Raw genomic sequence first — 18,370 nt, forward strand, 5'->3', positions numbered from 1 at the left:
TTCCTAATGATTGCTGTATCCATGAATCTCTTAAATCTCTGCTCAGACTTGTTTCTCTTCCTCTTTTGCCTCCTTCAGCACTTCTTACTCCCTTCCACATGGTCTGGGTTTCTTCTGTCACATCAGCAGCCTCCCTATTCCTCGCTCCCATGGCTGCCGGTCAGCCTCCCTCGCTAGCCATCTACCTTTCATCATTTAGTTGCTGCTCCTTTGAAGACCATCTACAACGTGCTACAACTCTATTTTCATTCCATGAGAATTTTACTCTATCAAAAAAGAAAAAATATATATCAAGGTTTGCTTTGCACTATATATTCCCACAAGATTTCAGAGATAAAAAAAAAAAAATTGAATTTATGATTGAAATCGTGTCAAACATACCACGGAGGAATTCAAAGATCACCTCTAACAAATTCAAATGTTTAACAGGAAATAAAATGCTGTGGCTCCTTACAGAGCGTCACAGTGGGAAACCTCAGCACCAGTGGCAAGGATATTCCTTGTGTCTTCAAGGGATCCTGCACCTTGGATTTCAGCAGTTTAGCTAAGGGTTCGGATGAGGTTCCTGGAAAGGCCACAGAGTCTCTTGCTTTCAGAACCTCAAGCCCCATCAGAGAAAGTACAGCACATGGAGAGAAAACTAGCACAGCCATAGCTTAGAAAAAGCCCATCTTGCCATATATGTGCAGAAGCTGGGGGTGGATAGGGAGAGGGATTATAATTAAAAAAAACTATTAGTGCTTTTCAGCATGTCTAGAAAAGACTATGCAGTGCTTCCCTGACCCCGCAACCTACCAGAACCCGAGCAGTGAAAATGTTTAAAAAAAGAGCAACAACCTCCAGGCATAGGCATGCATGGTTTTAACTGCAGGCGGTATATATCATTGTACTGCATAACCAGGTTACATAACACTGTTCCTGCTGCTGGCAAACGGTGACCAGATAACTCCATCAAAACCAGGAACATTAAACTCAATCCGAGCTGCTCAACTCCCACTGCCAAGCATTCTGGAAGAGGAGGGCCAACTACCAGAAGTACAAATTAGTGACAAAAAATAAACACATTCAATATATTTTTTTTTTTTTTTTTTAATGAAAGCATTTCCATTTGAAATACAATCAAGTCAGACACGGAAGACCTCAAATAGTTAAAGATTCTCCCCTCACGACACACCTACAGAAAAAAATAATAATCTTAAGCCGGATTTACTTGTCAAACGAATAGGTAAGGGGGAGAACCCCCAATCACCAAGGATGACACAACAGCAGGCGACGAACGTCAGGAGCTCTCCACAAGCAATAGTACCGTGGTACTAGATGGAGAGAAATGCGGCAGAACTGGGAGGAGCCACTTCAGTGTTCCAGAACTCGGGAAGAGCCTCCGTGGTACTATTGCTACTTGTGACAATAAAATTAGCAAGAATGGCCAATGGGGAAGGCACTTACTTTTGACAGTTATCGGCCAAGTGGGATCAAAGACGAAAACTAAAACTTGTAACTGGCCAAGCTGTAAAATAGGAGATGCCAGATGACACAGATCATTACTGCTACCATAAGCCATCACATCTAAATATTTATTTACATTCTGTCTATCACAGCAAAAGTGGTAGTAAGCCAATTACTGTTACAGCGCATAAAATGTAATCAAAATTAATACAAATACAATACATTAACTAAAACTATAATCAAATTAAACACAGATAATGCACAAACACAAAACAGAAACCAACAAGATTAAAAATATAAAACATTCAGGGGGGGGATTAAGGTATGAATGGAGAATGCATGTGTTGTCTGTGGGATTTGGGTTCGGGGAAGGGAAGGGGTATTGGGGTGAAAATGGAAAACCAGGGTGGGGAGTATGTTGCGATTCTGGTCACACAGTGTTACTAATGCTGTTGAAGCTTCATTTTTATACTATGTTTATTTGCTTGAGTGGCAGATGTTACTGCCCCCCTGTTAATAAAAAGTATTGACAAAAAAAAAAAATATAAAACATTCACTTTAAGGCAATAGTTTAGCAAAAATATTACGAAACAGATAAAGACAATCTATGCTTCCAAAGGTTTCATTAAGCAAAAAAGTTTTCAACTTTTTTTCTAAAGAGCTTCAGATCGGAAATGGAGTGAATATCATCTGGTATGCCGTTCCACAAATACATTTGTACATGTATATCTTCTATATTTCTAATGGTATTGTCTCTCAAAAATACATGTTTCCATATCAACTCTGGTGAGGAGGGGGGGGGGGGTTGTTTGTATTTTTTTTTTAAAGGAGTGGATATTCCTAGCTATTACTGCCTGCTATGATAAAGCCTCACAAGTCAACTGGAACAGGAGTTCTTAAGAATTTTTTTTTTTAGTGGCCAGATCTAACAAACTTTCCTCAAATACTCAGTTACCCTTAAGCAGACTCTTTCCTCGGTGGTGACCGTTTAAGAAATGCTGGACTAGAATAACAGATTTCTGTCTCAGGTTTAAAGGCAATCACAAAACCACGAATGCAGGTAATACCTAAATCATACAATATCAAACCCACACATACAAAAATCTATTATATGTTTTTCTCTTTTTTTAAAAAATTCAATGATGTGTAATATAAACACTTTTTTGTATATTTTCTTAAAAATTACTTTTAAAATTTAAAATCTTTCCCTTCCCCCCCCCCCCCCCCGACTCCCCTCCCTCTCTGACATGAGGGGGGATAGGGGAGTCAGACCTGTGGGGCGGGTCTGACTCCATTCCCCCCCCTATGATTTCCCCCTTTTCCCTACCCGCTTTTTTCCTTAGAAATATCTCTCTTCAAGACAGACTCTAGTTAATATTGTTACACATATGTATTTGATATGTATACTCCTAGTTTTTCTGTTAAATAAGCATTTTGCTTTTTCCACTTATGTTCACTGTAAAGCCTTTGGCTGAATTACTGTTTGCTGTAAACCAAGGTGATGTATATAAAAAAACAATAAATAAATAAATAAATAAATAAATAATTTGTGTGTTGATTTTTTAAGATGTGCGGAGGTTATTTCATAAATGAGCACAGGTATCATCCAGGTTAACCCGACTCTTAGTTTTAATCATGAACACCCCCGTCCATCCATTGTTTTATTGCTTTAATCAAAAATGTCTTTTTTTTTTTTTTTTTTTTAAATGTTGTTGGTTTTTTTGGACTAAACAGCTCACCGCCACTGAAATTCAAAAATGCTGATCTGTAAACAGTGGCACAAAAATTATTATTATTTTTTTTTTTTTTTTTATCTTAAACACAACTTGAAAGGCAATATTTGATGATGTAAAACTTTTTTTGATTAAGGTTTAAAGGCAGCAGTATTCTATGTTTTATTATTTTAAGATTATTATTTTTAAGGTATTAAATACACCATTCTTTTACATGCTATTTTCAATATTATTTTATTGCAGCTATTTTATTATGTTGTTCTTACCCCAATGTAATCTTATGTATTTTGATTTTATTGTTTTTTGTTTTTTTTTACTGTTGTAAACCTTTATGATGGCTACATCGAATGACAGTATATGTTGTTTCTATATGTAAACCGGAGTGAAGGCAACTCTGCTATACCTCGGTATATAAAAAAATGCTAAATAAATAAAGAAATAAAATCTGTAAAGAAATAAAATAATAAATAAAATATTCAATTGCCTCCTCGTTGGGCATAGCCAGGTTAAGTGCTTCTCCTGAAGCCACAGCTAGTCGTCTGCCCGTCAGCAGCCAGGGAAGAAGATCTAGAATGAGCTGCAATCTAGTCCTAGTCCCATCGGGCTTGTGGCATAATTTGACTCCTGTTTGGTAGTGGAAGGGGGGGGGAGTTGCAAGAGAAAAATAGGGAAATTACCAAGTCACGCGCGCTGCAGGACACCTCACCAAACACAGGCAGACAAAAAAGGAAGCACAGCACTATTCCAGACAAGGGGGTGAACAAACTGGGAAGATGAACAACCCTGAAGGGGGAGCACACTGGCTGCCCAAACAGGGACGAAAGAATGGTTATGCTGTTGTATCTCAGTGCCATGGAGGCACTGCAAGCTCAGGAGGGAAGAAGCTGCCACAGCGTAGCAACATCATGTCGTGCCATCTTTCACTAGGTTGAGGAGAGCCGCTTCTGCCGTAGTGAGCCAGGTGGAGAGAGAAACGCGGCAGAACTGGGGAGGAGCCACTTCAGTGTTCAAGAACCCGGAAGAAGCTCCTGCTACCACCGGGTCCGGACCCAGGAAGAGAGATCACAGCTGTTGCCGCCCAGGAGGAAAAGAAGTGATGAAGTAGGGAAGGAGAATGGGCAAAGAGGCAAGAGAGAGAATGAGGAGGTAGGGAAGAGAAAAAAAGGCAAAAAGTTTTTAAAAAAAAAAAGTTTAAAAAAAAAAAAGCAAATCAACATTTTTTAAAAAACGTTGATTTGCTTTTTTTTTTTTTTTTTTTTTTTTTTTTTACTTCAACACGTGAAAATTAAAAAAAGAAACTAAGAAAAATACAAAAATAGAGAAAAAATATACAAAATTACTGAAACCAGTAGAAAGCAAATATAGAAAAAAAAAAAGTTGGGCAGGGCAGGATGAGTTCTTCCTAGCTCCTAAAAAAAATTTTGGCTGGCATTTAAGTTTTTAAAAAAAATGTTCCAGCTCTTACCACTGTGGTGTGTGACCGGTCTCTCTGGTATGCTGTGGGTCTGTGCTTTTCTATCTGGGTCTCTGGATCTAAGTCTCATTAGGTGTCTATTTTTCTCTTTGTTGGTATGGGGTAACTGGATGTGAGGCAGATGTTTCTGCCTCTCTGTGCCTGTGCATATGTATACATTTGCTTACTCCTTTCAGCAACTTGAAGAGAAAGGAATGGGGGATTTGAGCCACCGGCAGGCAGCATGGTTGCTTATTGGATACCATATTTTATATTAATTTGCAGGAGATTATCTAATGACTTTCATGGTGAGGGAATATTGAGCCAAGAAAAAGGGGTGGGGCGTGGGTGTGGTCTGGGTAGGGCAAGGGCAGGCTGTGGGCATATTTACGCACACAAGTGCACGCTGGTGTCCCCTGCTGCATAGCTTTGCTACCGCTATGGATGGCATTTAAGTAATAAAATAAAGAAAACAAGAGGACAGCGGAGTTTTAAGGGTTGGTGCTAACAGGGGCAAAGGGAGACTATTAACTGAGGGGTGTCGGGAAGTCCTATCCCTTAACTGGAATAACTGAGAACGAAATGGGAAAACTCCCTATGGCGTCGGCACGCGTCCCTTATAAAATTCCCCATTGACACGGTAGAGGCATTTGCACACACATGCATGTGTCCATATAAAATTGTGCACACATGTACATGGGTACAGCCTATTTTATACCGTGTGTGCATATACATGCGTATGTTATAAAACGGACGCGACCTTTGGTGCGAACTAGTGTACGCCCGTATATTTGTGCCCGCACGCCAGTATCAACGATACAGTCCCTCTGCATTACCCATTCAGCAAAGTCCAGAGTCTTTTATGATCTAAGTGTGTCCCCCTATTCGGATTACTAACACACCTAGTTTTTGTATCGCTGGCAGAGACTGATTTTGGAATGTCATTTTGGAAATCCAGCACAAAGCATCAGAGCAGGTACTGGATCTTATGGCAGCTTGTAGCTTGCATTATATCAGCTGGAGCTATTCCCATCAATTTTCAGCATTTATAATGCACCCATACATATACTGGACACACCACAGAGAGAGTGAGTTAGCACGTGTCTGAAACTTGTGAGCAGCAGCACCAATCTATGTGGCTTGAGCTCTAGCAACAGATCATTCATGTCTCTTTTAGAAACACGCATAATTCAAAACATCACAGAGAATTTGATTTTATAAAGTAACAATTATGAAGATATGCGAATGGTCTGTAACTAAAACTGAAGCCTTGATGACTGAAATCTAGCATGTGCTAGTTCAATCAATAATACTTATCTTTATAGTGTTGTACAATAGTGATAAATATTCAGGTATGATAAGCCCCCGTCTGAAAGAGCTTACAATCTAAGGGGCCAATGCAAAAAGCTGAGAATTAAAACTGTGCGCTGAAATTCAGTGTACAGTTTCCTAATGCACAAGCATGCTTTCTACGCATAAAATCCCAACTATGTGTGTGTGTGTGTGTATGTATGTACGTGTATGTATGTATGTACGTACGTACGTGTGTGTGTGTGTGTGTGTATGTACGTGTGTGTACACACACACATATACACACACACACACACACACACACCCCCAGTTATTTATTTTTTTCTCTAAACTGAACTCAGAATGACTTACGAGTAGTATCTTTCCCCGGAATAACAGCAAGCTGAAAGAAAAAAAAAAGAGAGACTACATTTCCAAACAGCTAGAATCGCCCATGAACCACCACCCAAGTAAGCTTTTTTGACTTGGTATGGGAATTTTCCAAAACCAGAAATCCAAACTCCTTTTAGCAACATGGGGGGAGGCGGTGCAAAGCCGAAGACTTCACCAAGTTCTTCACAGAAAGTATTTACCAAAGCTATTCGCTCATCCTTCCAATCCACTCCACTTCTACTTCGCTCACCCCTGCCCCCCCCCTCCCCTCCTCCCCTCCCATGAACAACCACTCCAGGAACGCGACAACCACTTTTCCAATACAGGAAAATTCCTTACAACCTCGCTCCCCTCCACTACCATTCATATAAATGTTATTGTAATCCTCCTGGAGACAAACACTGGTAAAATGCAGAATATGAAATGTCCATAAATAAACCATGGATTTAAAGCAATGCATCAATAGATTTAACACAAAAACCCTGAATGCAATCCTATTTAAATCAGAAACCATTTGTTTAAAAAAAAAAAAAAAAAGAGCAGGGTAGAGGAAGAGAGGGAGAGAGTGTAAACAACAAGATAAAATAAAAAGTCAACACTGGAATCCTCTCCAAATAAAACAGAAACATGGGCCCCCCTTCAGCCACAGAAATATTACATTTTCTCAGCTTATACTCAATACACCATGGATTTTTTTTAATTTTTTATTTTTTTTTTACTGTATCAATCGCCAGCAATGCGAAAATACAACTTTGACATTTTTTTTTGTAAGGTTAGATTCCAACTCACTGCTAATCCCAGTAAGGCCACCTAGCCACAGGCTGTCAGACATTAATACAAAAACATGCACGATGCCAGCCATAGAAGCAATACCAATGTACCAGCTCAGCTGCACCTAGCTCCTGCAGTCCTCTGCTCTGAGCAAGGAGAAGAGGATCTGCTTATAAGCAACGGGCCCATCCGACTGGGTCCTTGAAAGAAGAGGGTCTTCTGACGACCAAGCCGCAAACACAGGAGACAAAGCAACAAGACACCCTCTGTCACTCAGTTTTATTTTACCTTCCCCCAAAAGCGAGAGTCACTTCATCCAGTACATGATATAAACTTCCCTGCTCTCTCCTTGCATAGAGTCTGAATTTAGTTCAAACCCAGAGGAGACGCTGCAAAAAAAACTGGGATTAGTTAATACCTTCTGGGAGTGCAGCATTTCCTATGGATGCATGAAATGGCTACAGTAGTGGCCAGGAAGCAACGGGAGATGAAGAGTAGCTGCTGAAGGAAACACCCACCTTTTCCGGATTTGTCCAGCAGGGATGGGAGGCGGGTGGGGGAATTGCATTTCTACATTTACATAGTATATATCGTTTCTTAAAGTATTTATGAAGACATGGACACCACCTGTAATTTACGGCATAACAGCTAATAAGAGGAGCCGTTGCGCCGTATTATTCTGTGCACAGAATAATTTTTACGCCAATAAAAGTTTTTTAGATGGACCCAGTACAAAACTGGAAGAGAATACCTGCTGCCTAATGATCTTAAAACAGTAACACAGTAAACGATGGTAGAAAAAGACCATTTGACCCTTCCTGTCTGCCCAGTTACCCTATCCACACTGGGAAGATAATCTCCCCCAAATTCAAAAGCACACCATGGTTGAAAACCTTGTTGGTTTCTCAACACGAATAGCTCTTCGGATTTTAAGCTTTTCCCTCCCCCTTTAGCTAGATAGCTTGCCGGTGACTGAAACATGATGCAGTTGCCACTCTCTCATGCTCCTACCGAGGATATCATCGCAGGTAGCTCTGGCGTACTGCAGGAGGAAGGCAGCAAAGACCAAGGAGGCAAGAGCACAAATTGAGCTTTTTTTTTTTTTTTACTACGCAAACTGTTAGAGGTGAACATTCACATAGACGCGGTAACCTGCCACACAACAAACTAAAGCCAGCGGTATGGGGTCAGTTGGCAGATAGAAAAGCTTCTAGAGCCTTGGCCCGCCGGAAAAGACCAATGGGAGGGGGACAGGATCGTTTTCTTCATTCTGCTGCGACTGGAAAAGTGAAGGGAGAAAAAAAAAATCATGCTGGGGGGGCGGATCCAAAACTCAGATCTAACCAGTGCTGAGTTTAGGAGTCTTGGCTTGCCAGAGGAAGACTCTGCCAACCACATGGAAGTCTCATTATCCTCTGACATATTTGGTGTGCAAACAGTAGGAGAGAGAGCATGGAGCAAATACTGAAGATATAAATATAATGCAGTTAAATTAGACAACTCAAAAGGGCAGAAATGTTTGAAACAGTTTAGTTCTATTATTTTGAGAAAATAAATGTCTTTGCCACTCGTATTCTGTTTTAATAGTGATGGGAGAAATAAAACCTGCATTTTTTTTTCTAATAGATGTATTACAATTCTTAGTGCTACACCACAATCTTAATCTACAATGCTCGTTAACCCAACTCGAGTATTCTTTATAGCAAGGGCAGATATTAAACCCCTTTAAGGAAGGGGCTCGACATCGGACTTGATTCAAACCTACGGTATCTGGCTTCTTAGGACCAGAATGCTCACCAAGGAAATCCTGATGGAGACACCCAAAATTCAAGCATGGATAGTCATGTCACTGTAACACTCCTCTCTGTCTCTACTACTTCCTTTAGTATGGACAGGGAACACCAGAGAAGACATGAATACCCTGGTGCTGGCAAGTCAGACAGGCCTCAGCCATGACAGCTGAACTGTCACAGCCAGTCAGGAGTCTATAGCATTGGCAACAGGCCATGCTTCAGAACATAGCCAGAAGCCAAACTCAGAAATGGCTTTGACTCCTGAGGAGAAGCAAGACCACAAAAGCTGAAGATTATTTACAGGCAAGAAATTTCACACTTGAAGATGTAATGGAAGCAGGATCAGGGGGTAATTCTATCTGAAGATCTTAAGGTGGCCAAACAAATGGATAAAGGGACGCAAGAGTCTGAAAAACGCTTGGCTGCATAGGGAAAGGAATTTGTTGCCAGAGGATGTGGTGGAATCTATTGGCGTAGCTGCATTTTAAAAAGGTTTGGACAAGTTCCTGGAGGAAGAGTCCATTAATTATCATTAAGGTGGAGCTGCAGAAATCCACTTCTTATCCCTGGGATAAGCAGCTTGGAATCTATCTACCCCTTGGGATCCTGCCAGATACTTGTGACTGGCTTGGCCACTGTTGGAAACAGGATACTGAGCTTGATGGACCTTTGGTCTGACCCAGTATGGCAAATCTTATGTTCTTAATGGTCAGCAGCAGCACAAACGAAAGACTGGGCTGCTGATCAACCCCCACGTGACACAATGTTGGCTGAGATCAAAGAGATTGTTCTGGCTGCTTTAGATGAGAAACTGGCAGGTGTCTTGGCGCAGCTGGGAGAGGTGAAAACAATGCTTGCAGACCTGGGCTCACGTATGGAGCAAGTAGAAGGTCGCGTCTTAGTTTTAGAGGATGATTCCCTCCCTTTTGCCGCTAAGATGGCCGCTAAGGAAAAATCTATAGAAAAACATGCCGCAAAGTTGGATGATTTAGAAAAGCACTCACGGCATCCTAATTTAAGGTTTTTGGGGTTCCCTGAATTTATCGAAGATCATAAACTTGGTGACCTCCTAGAAAACTGGTTACCGGATGCCTTGGGCCTACCGAAATTAAAATTGCACCTTCACATTGAAAGAGCACATCACCTTGGAACAAGGAAAGACACAGACACCAGACCTCGGATAGGCCAGATCATACGATCTTCCAGGAGAGGCTCAGAAGTCTGTGGACACTCTTCCAGGCTGAGCAATATTTGGCCTGCTCAAAGCAGCAAATTACACCGGATGGAACTGACAGCAGTCGTCAGTGTTAAATAAATTAAAAAAGTAAGAGATTTTGTTTGGGAAACCTGCATGGGAACAGACTCTGTTTACTACTCTTTTTTTGGTTTGAAAGGTTCTCCCGGAATGAGGGATAAGGCCTGAGGACTTACATCGCAGTGGAAGATGGACCGTGTGGATCCCTCCTGGTTACCGCTTCAGCCTATGGCAGAGCTTGCAAAAACCATTTAGCAACTGTTAGTTCTACACTGTGCATGCTGGTCTTACCCCTTTGCTTCTGGACCCAGTAAACCTTTTCGAATGCTAGCAGTTCTATTGTTATTGTCGAGGGAGACTCACCACAGTTACTCCCACAGCATTACAAACCTTATTTACTTATTTATTTAAGAACTTTTAATATACCGACATTCGTAGAACACATCATGTCGGTTTACAAAAAACTCAGAAAGGCAGAAAATACAATGAACGCGGAGGGGGAGAGGGGAACAGACGAGAAAGGGAGGAGAGGAGGCAGGGGCAAGAGCAGCTGGAAGGATAGAGAGCAGAAGAGCGAGACGAGAAAGGAACCATAATGAACAATATACAACAATTCCTTAAAATGACAGCAATACAGGCGAATAACTAATTTACATCATGTCCTAGATTCACCTCAAGGGGGACGGAGGAATAGGACGGGGAAACTGGGAGTGTTAGGTGCGAAAGGAAAGGAAAGAAGGGGACACCTTAAGAGCAGAGGGAGTAGATAGGAAGAGAAAAACTGAGTGGGTTAGGTATGATACAAAGGATGGAGGATGGAAACGGGGGAGAGGATGGGAACAAGGCTATGTCTGGTTGACATCCGGGTAGGCTTGCCTGAAGAGCCATGTCTTGATGCCTTTTCTTAATGTGTGTAAGGAGGGTTCAAGACGTAGATAGGGGGGGGAAGTGAGTTCCAGAGTGTAGGGCCGGCAATGGTGAACGCCCTTTCTCTGGTGTTGGTGAGGTGTGCGGTTCTGAGAGGTGGGGGTGTGCATGGTACCTGCAAGGCCGGTTCTAGTGGGGCGATTAGAGGTATGGAAGTGTGGCATGTCCTTGAGTCATGCAGGATTATTTTTATGGAGCGCATTGTGAAGGATGGTGAGGGTTTTGTATTGGATACGGTAGGGGATTGGTAGCCAGTGCAGCTCCTTTAGTATGGGGGTTATGTGTTCAGTTTTGCGGGTATTAGTTATGATTCTTGCCATGGCATTCTGTAGGATTTGTAGGGGTTTAATGGTGGAGTAAGGGAGGCCTAATAGGAGTGCGTTGCAGTAATCAAGTTTAGAAAGGATGGTTGTCTGCAGGACCAGTCGGAAATCTTGGGCATGGAGGAGTGGCTTAAGTTTTTTAAGGATTTGGAGTTTGTAGAAACCCCCCTTATAGTAGAGACTTAGGGGGTAATTTTCAAAGGAGTTACGCATGTAAATGTGACATACTATCGTAGCAATTTTCAAAAGCTATTTACTCGAGTAAAGTGCACTTACTTGAGTAAATCCTATGGACAATTCAATGGCATATATTGTAGCAATTTTGAAAAGCCCACTTACTTGAGTAAAGTGTATTTACTCGAGCAAAAACCAGTTTTGCTCGAGTAAATACTTTTTAAAATCAAACCCTTAATGTGTGGTTTAAAAGTGAGGTGTTGGTCTAGTGCGTCTCCTAGGTCTCTTAACCTGACCAATTATACGAGAGAGACTATTTGGATTTCTTTTGTTCTTTTTCATTTAATCATGAGCTACAATTTCAGTTTAGCCATGTCTCTTCCACAGGGATTCTACTTTGTTAAAATTTTTATAAACACTCAGGTTCCTGACCTCTCTCGAGACTACAACAAATTCTGTTTTTCTCAGTATATCCTATTTCTTTCTTGCGCATTTTGCTAGTTATCAATGAACAGCAACGGGGCGGGGGTGTGGCACCCGTTCACATGTTTCACATGGCTCCATTCCCCTGGTATTTAGGGAAGCAAGCCCTACATATTTGCTACTGGGAGTGGGGGAGGGAGGTAAGCCAGGGTGGAGGGTATGAAGTGCCACGGAACTTATACAGGGTTAGAAATAGCCGGGAGGTCGCAGAATACCTATGTTTCGGTATTCAATATCATGTAGCCATTCCATTTTGTTACTTTTTAATCTTTTGCTCCTCTCTCATGGGGGGGGGGGGGGGGAAGTGGCTTTCTTATTCGCTCTTTTCTTTTTCACTTTGCCTTTATTGTTTTAATTATGCATGGTGAGGCTTGGCTGGGGGCCTTGCCACAATATGTAGACTTCACCTTTTCCCTACAATAGCATCTCCCTCTCTCTTATGGGTGACGAATTAAGGGTGTTTTCATGGAAAGTTAACTGTTTAGGCTTACCAATTAAGAGAAAGAAGATTCTGCAACATTTACGCAGAGGCAAAGCCTCAGTTGCCTACATTCAGGAAACACACTTATCCTCCATTGAAAGTGCCAAGTTATGCAGGGAATGGGTAGGTTCCTGTCACTTTTCTGGAGCCAGAGATTTAAAAAAGTGGATGTGGCCATCCTCATTAGCAAAAATTTAAATTTTAAGATGACTAAAGCTATTTCAGACCCAGATGGCAGATATATCTTTGTTAGGGGCTGCCTGAGTGGAAGGGAATTTCCATTTTTAATATTTATGTTCCAAATGAATATTCCCATACCTTTTTTTCTCCATTTATTTAATCTCCTGGTTTTGCACTTTCAGGGCAACCTTTTTCTCATGAGGGATTTCAATTGGGTTTCGGACCCTTTGCTTGATAAATGCCCACCTGTGTTAGGCGGGAGACTACATAAAACCAGAGGGGTAAGCATGTGTGTGTCAAAAACCTATTACACATCTGGAGAGTATTGCACCCTGAGGAAAGATTACTCATGTGTCTCTCTCTCGTATCGACTACATCTTAGGGGCCCAAAACTATTTCTCGCAAGTCCTGAAAGCTGAGATTGGATCACAGATAATATCTGACCATGCCCCCATCTGAGTAGAGCTCTCTCCTTTAAAACGCTGGAGCTGGGGATTGCATTTGGAAATTCCTGAGCTTCTTAAGTTCCGATCCAGAATTCCAAGCCTTTTTAAAAGAGCGATGGGAAAATTTTGTATTTCATAATCAATAACACATCTCTACCTCCCAACTCTTTTGGGAGACTGGGAAAGCGGTTATGCAGGGAGAAATTATTGCCTTTTTAAGTAGAAGGAAAAAATGTTTTAGCCATGCAACTCTCCAGGTAGAGGCCAAATTACACGTAGCTAAAGAATCCCTTATCCAAAGCTCCACTAAGGAAAATAAGAACATCTCTTTTGCTTCTTTAGAAAGCCTTACATTTATCTTCACCGCAGAGCCCAGCAGATTTTGCAAGTCTCTGAACACAATTTCTTTCGCTATGGGAACAAAGCAGGGAAACATCTAGCTAATGCAATTCGAGTGGCCCAGGGTAAAACTGTTATTGAGTGTATGAAAACAGTTCTAGAGAAAACGGTCACTACAAAGGTGAAGATTTGTGAGGTGTTTAAAGTGTTTTATGACTAGCTGTATATGGATGATGTCCCAGGAGGGAAACAAGATGAGGAAGCCTGTTTTGCTGGTATCACTTTGCCAACACTCTCAGAGGCACAGTTAGCTTTCTTGAACAGGCCGCTTCACTCATTTGAAGTTTTAAATGTAATCTCCTCAAGTAAATCCTGGAAATCTCCTGGCCCTGATGGATTTTCGTATGATTTTTACAAAATCTTAAAATCGAATTTAGTTGTTCCCTTGACGAATTTCTTCACAAGCACACTAAGTCTGTATTCCTTCCCAACAGGGTTTAGTATGGATCATATCACTATTTTAGCAAAACCAGGAAAGGACTCCCAACTTCCATCTTCGTACTGTCCCCTCTCATTACTGAATTGCAATTTTAAGATCCTAGCGAATGTTTTAGTGGACAGAATCAGCCTGGTATTGCCCATGCTTATTTCTGATCATCAGGTGGGCTTCGTCAAAGGGAGATCAGCTAGCACTCATATAACTCATATAGATAGCACTGTGGATCCATCAGGTCTGGAGGACGTGTATAAAGAGGAGGCAGCAAAACACTGCACGGAGCGGCAGTAGCCACAGAGGCATTCACGGAGCGGGATGCTAGTGGTTGGTGTTCCACCTTCACGGAGCGGAAGGATGGAGGGCTGCCATTTCCAAATTAAAAAAAAAAAAAAAAACAAACAAAAAACCTGGGGTGGGTAAGAGTATGTAAAATTAACGGAGAGTTCATAGGCTATAGGTATTACCAATTATTAGGCTTATTCAATATTTGTTGATAGTTAATGTGGCTTTCAATGCATACTTCACTTTCAATGCATATCCAGCATAGCTCTCTGCTTCAATGGCAAGGGAGAAGAAAAACTGATACTTCACGCTTATCCAGCATAGCTCTCTGCTTCAACGGCAGGGGAGAAGAAAAACTGATACTTCACGCTTATCCAGCATAGCTCTCTGCTTCAACGGCAGGGGAGAAGAAAAACTGATACTTCACGCTTATCCAGCATAGCTCTCTGCTTCAACGGCAGGGGAGAAGAAAAACTGATACTTCACGCTTATCCAGCATAGCTCTCTGCTTCAACGGCAGGGGAGAAGAAAAACTAATACTTCACGCATATCCAGCATAGCTTTCTGCTTCAACGGCAGGGGAGAAGTAAAACTAATACTTCAAGCATATCCAGCATAGCTCTCTGCTTCAACGGCAGGGGAGAAGAAAAACAACCAATAAGGGCTGAATAACAGCCTGGGTAAACAAATAAGTATGGGTGTAGCTTGCTTGCTGCGGCGGTTACTACCCCTAACTAATCAAGCTTGATATTTCACTTGGATGCAGCTCCATCACTGCTCTCTGCATTAATGGTGGAGGTGAAAGGGAAATAGAACCAAGGGTTGCTAAGAGCCAAGAGAAACAGATAAGTATGAAAGGAAAGAAGTGTGAGGCTTGCTGGGCAGACTGGATGGGCTGATTGGTCTTCTTCTGCTGTCATTTCTACGTTTCTAATTAAACTACTTACCTCCATGCAGGTTTGCCAGACACACCAAGAACCAGCCCTAGCAATTGGCTTTGATTAAAAAAAAAAGTTTGATCGGGTCTCGTGGCCTTATCTTTTTTCTGTTTTAAGGTTTGGTTTTCAGGGGGATATTTTAGCTTACATTTCCCTTCTTTATCAGAACCCATTTTTTTTCATCATTGCCAATGGCTGTAAATCCACAAGCATTAAAATACAAAGGGGTGTGAAACAGGGTTGTCCGTTGTCCCCTTCATTGTATATACTTTCCATTGACCCTTTACTGAGGAAAATTGATCTCTCTTTGGATATCACTGGCTTCTCTCAAGGCTCTAAACCCTTTAAAATAGCCACCTTTGCCGATGATGTCCTTTTTTTTTTTTTTTTTTTTTTTTTTTTTAAACACGCCCTGCAGACTCTCTCCCCACTGCTGAATCTTCAAACGTCTTTTGGCTGCTTTGCAAGACTAAAAATTAATCAAGAGAAGTCAGAGGCGCTAGATATCTATGGGAATGTTACACGGAACTGAGTAGGTCATTTCCCGCTGAAATGGGCGGCTAAAGATATGAAGTACCTGGGAATTAGGATCCCCGCCGACTTGCTCTCTCTCTCTATATACTGCAAACATCTCACTGTTATTAGTAGTTATGTCAAATTACCTATCCCACTGGAAAGCACTTCCGCTGTCTCTTTGGGGCAAAATTCATTTACTTAAAATGATGATAGTCCCTAAGTGGCCCTATGTTTTACAAATGGCTCCTCTATGGATATCAAAAAAGGACCACAGGGAAATAGAATGGGTTATCCGTTCCTTTTTGTGGAATGGGCGAAAAGCTCGTCTTTCGTTATAGGTCCTTACCAGCCCTATAGAACAAGGTGGCCTGGGCTGCCCTAACTTTAAATTGTACAATTTGGCCTGTATGTTGCGCTGGGTGAGAGACTATTTCTGGAACGTCAACTGTTGTCCCATACGCTCATCTCACCCACTGGTACAGTTGTGTCCCTTCACTGAACTATGTGGTTCAAATAGATACTAAAATGCTTCCTTCTCCTTTAAAAATCACATTTACTAGTTATTTCCTGCAGGAAAGCGTGGTCATTTCTGTGCAAGCTCACTGGTCGTCCCAATACTCTCTCATCCCTCTTAGAAATATATGTCATAATCCTTTTTTTTTCCTCCTGGGTTGGGTAAGTTGGTTTTCTGTAGCTGGCGAGATAAGGATCTTATTAGTTTTTACCAGCTCTTTTCTGGGGTTACGAAGTTCTTACTAAGCTTTCAGGAATTATTCCAGTTATCCAGGAAAGACTTCTTTGCTTATTTACAAGTACGGCACTTCACTGGAACCTTAGGGGACATGCTTCAAGAGACGTCTTCCGCCATACTGTTGCGTGAGATTGTGCTGTGAGATTTAAAGCGTAATTATAAACCATCTTCAAATCTCACATGATGAGGGCCTCTGCCTCGTTTATCAAAGATGGCACAGTTGGTCAGAGTCCCATCTATATCTTCCAGAGTTCAAGGAATGTTTTTTGAATATCCCAAACTTAACTGAGAATGTCATATTGTAAGAGAGTCAATTTAAGTTTCTTTGGCAATTTTACTGGACATCTGGAAAGTCCAATAAGGCGCAGCAATCCACTTCAGGTAAGTGTTTAAAATGTGGAATGGCATCTGGTGATTATGTGCATATGTTTTCGACTTGCCCTTTAATTCAGCATTTCTGGCAGCAAGTGGGAGGCTTATCTGTTCAAAATTTCCAGGCTGGATTTTCCTAGGGACCCAAAACATTTGGCTTTTTGGCACTTTCTCCACTACTTTACTTGTGTTAGATGCAAACACTTGTGCACTTGTAAAAAAAAAATAAATAATGGGTCTGATTGGTAAGAAACTAATATTAGTATATTGGACGGGCAAATCTCCTCCTAATTCTGATCACTGGTTTCAAAAAAATGGTTAAGTTATTTATCTTTCAATTCCTCACTGCAAAAGCGAGCTCTCCTAAGCGCTTCCATTCAATGATGAACGTCTGGAGACTGTTCTACACTTTTCTGTCCCCTACTGTCCGGGAAACTACAGCTGGTGTATAATACGATCTTTTCTAATATGATACTTTCCACTTCTTATAACATGCCTACCTCTTTTCTTTATGTGATGGCTACTCTATTTTCCCCTTTTCTCCTTTCTTTCGTGTGTATCCGTGGAATTCATACCATATTTTGTATATCTAATGTAATGATACTACAGGGTGGCCCATAGAAAAGTAGCCTGCCTCCAATGCACTGGTATTGGACGCGGGCTACTTTTCCATGGGCCACCCTGTACTACCAGGCATATGTTTCTTTTGAGATGTATAAACATTTCTTTCTCAAACTGGTATACTTGATTAGGGCGAGGTGGGTTGTGAGGCAATTTCTGTTGATGTTCTTCTCACCTTATTAACTACAACCTGTATCTTTGTATATGTTTACTATATGTTGAACATGTTCTATCTCAGTGATTATCTACTCTATGTATTGCCTCTGAAATACCTAATAAACAATGGGAGGAAAAAAAAAAAGAAGGAGATAGAGCAGCTTTTAAACTAAATCAAAGGGGAAGGCTGACAGTCTCCCAGCAGCACATGGTTCAGAGGGAGTTATCGTCAAAGGATACAAATGAAGCATTAGAGTTAGGGCATCCGAACAGAGAGGTTCTAATAATAAGAAAAGTAGTCCAAGTGCCTATATTTAAACTCACCTAAGCTCAAATATTCCAATTTATCCCTATCAACTGAAAAGCAGAATGTTAATTCAAACAAAAAACACTCTTTGAAATGTTTGTATGCTAATGCCAGAAGCCTAAGAAGTAAGATGGGAGTTAAGAGTGTATAGCAGTGAATGATAACAGACTTAATTGGCATCTGAGACGTGGAGTAAAGAAGATAACCAGATGGATAGTGCTATAGCGGGGTACAAATTATATCGCAATGATAGAGGAGCAACTTGGTGTCGAGGTGGTGCATTGTGTCTGGGATGGCATAGAGTCCAACAAGATAAAGATCCTGCAAGAGACTAAATGCACAACTGAATCTTTATGGATAGAAATCCCTTATGTTTTGGGGAAGAGTATAGCGATAGGATTATACTACCATCCACCTGGCCAAAATGATGAGATGGACAGTGAA

The 18,370-nt window shown here is 41.3% G+C and overlaps 1 protein-coding gene across 5 annotated transcripts in view; it reads right to left on the bottom strand.

Moving 5' to 3' along the window:
- Window positions 1–18,370, bottom strand: part of SH3KBP1 (SH3 domain containing kinase binding protein 1) — a 471,173-nt gene that overhangs the window by 391,370 nt on the left and 61,433 nt on the right. The window lies entirely within an intron of this gene.

The sequence above is a fragment of the Rhinatrema bivittatum genome, chromosome 5 (assembly GCF_901001135.1).
Source record: "Rhinatrema bivittatum chromosome 5, aRhiBiv1.1, whole genome shotgun sequence".
NCBI lineage: Eukaryota > Metazoa > Chordata > Amphibia > Gymnophiona > Rhinatrematidae > Rhinatrema > Rhinatrema bivittatum.